General features: G+C 39.6%; 1 non-coding gene across 1 annotated transcript; it reads left to right on the top strand.

Moving 5' to 3' along the window:
• Positions 1–934: 934 nt before the first annotated feature.
• On the top strand, positions 935–1,058 carry LOC142457618 (small nucleolar RNA SNORA61). Its single transcript, XR_012786320.1, has one exon. It is a non-coding gene; the product is annotated as a small nucleolar RNA SNORA61 (small nucleolar RNA).
• The last annotated feature ends 828 nt before the right edge of the window (positions 1,059–1,886 follow it).

Raw genomic sequence — 1,886 nt, 5'->3', positions numbered from 1 at the left:
GGGCCTAAGTGAGTCAATGTCCAGAGAGTAGCTGAGCTGCTTGCCTGATCAGGGCTGCAAGACCACCCAAAGGTTTGCCTCTTCTACAGGCACTCTCGGGCAAACAGCACACACTTGTATAATGCATTCTTCTTTGAGAGCATCCACTTTTGGTCTCTGAGTTGCCCCAGGTCCAAGGTCTGAAATTGAAATGGTTTAAGATGATATTCTTCATCTGATTAAAAATAAGCTGTTTAAAAATAAACAATGTGTGTAAGGTGAGGGGGAGTGGCAGGAAAGTACACAGTCCTGAACTTGGGTCCATAAGGGAAAACACTAGACACCCCCCTCCCAGCAACGATTGAATGACCCTGACTCATGGTGACCCCGTGCATGTCAGAGTAGAGGGGTGCTCCATAGGATGCTCGTGCTGAGTTCTCTGAAGTACATTTCCAGGCCATTCTTCCTAGGCATGTCTAGGGTGACATGAGCTGCCAACTTTTTACACCAAGTGTAACTTTTTCAGACACAGACTTCTATGTATCTGCAGCTCTTCCTAAATTCAATCCAGGGTTTTATTACTGTATTCCAAAGTAAATAGACAGGAATTAGACACACCAAATCACATATAAGTACAAAATAATATCTTCCACTTCCGTTGAACTTTATGTTTTTCAAATGCATCAAAGTCCACTGCCTCTCTATGTTTCCAATAGTGCTGTTGTGTATTATCTGCTTCATACGGGTGACGAAATTCAGAGTCAAGGAACTGATATTATCTGTCCAGATAACAGCATCTTAACCAGGGGGAGTGTGGGAAAGACTAAATCTTAAGCACCCAGTGGAGGGTCTTAGGAATAAACTGGAAAAGTGAAACTACTGAAGTTATAATATGCAGCTCACAATTGCATATATTATGCCAGTATTGAAAAGTCACAAAAATGTTTAGCATCTGACCCTCCGGTTCCCTTTCCCATTGGATCAAAACACTGGTCTGGGTGGTCGTTTCCTCAAGGAGGAAAAGAAACATTGAAGCTGCCCCTCTGTGCTCTTGGAGCTCAGGCTAGTTTCAAACAGGGCAACAACAAAAAAAGTCTAGCATCCGGGTGATATAATATTTTGAAATAATCATCTCTATACTGTTGTTTGTCCCACTTTTTAATATTTTAAGTATACTCTTTTGATTACAAAGATAGGAACGATTAAAATTCAACATGTAAACAAAGAACACATACAGCTTCTCCTAATTATGAACAGTGATTCTAAAAGGATTGACATGTTTTCAAAGTATTCTCTGGTGAAGAACATTTTTAATGCAGTGAGAATAAAAAAAATTCACAGTTTCATTCATTCGTGTAAATAAACTCTAGACGATTTTATATTTTTAACAACTGCCCTTGGTTTGGTTTGGCTTCTGTGAATGTAGTGAAAGCAGAGAACCAAGATGCAAGGAGATTGGCTGTTGTCTTGGGTCTTGCAAGCTTTCCACCTCGGTCCAGGTGTAGCCTTACCTCTTGCCTGTCACAAATGTTAGTGGAAAATGTTTGAGTTTTTCTCTTCTGATAGGTTTCCACCTGACAGATTCCAGCTTCTGGTAGATTGTATGTTTGTATTTCATCAGTTCTATTTTACACTCATCTTGAGCTACTAAATTATTTCATGATCTTCCAGAAAAAAAAAAACATCATTAGGACGGCAGACTTGTGAGGGACACTTTACTGTGTCAGTTACAAGTGACCTTCGGAAAGCAGTTTTTCGACAGTTGTATATCTCGCCATGCCTGATGACTAACATGCATGTTCAAATAAATTGAACATAAACACAGGGCTCTCAAGTAAATATGAATACAGATTAAGAAGTATGAATACTTTTTCAAGGGTAGCTCCATAACTAGCCAAGTAAATCAA

This window comes from Tenrec ecaudatus, chromosome 9 (assembly GCF_050624435.1).
Source record: "Tenrec ecaudatus isolate mTenEca1 chromosome 9, mTenEca1.hap1, whole genome shotgun sequence".
NCBI lineage: Eukaryota > Metazoa > Chordata > Mammalia > Afrosoricida > Tenrecidae > Tenrec > Tenrec ecaudatus.
The sequence above is the reverse complement of the archived record's forward strand: the minus strand, read 5'-3'. Positions and strand labels throughout refer to the sequence as shown.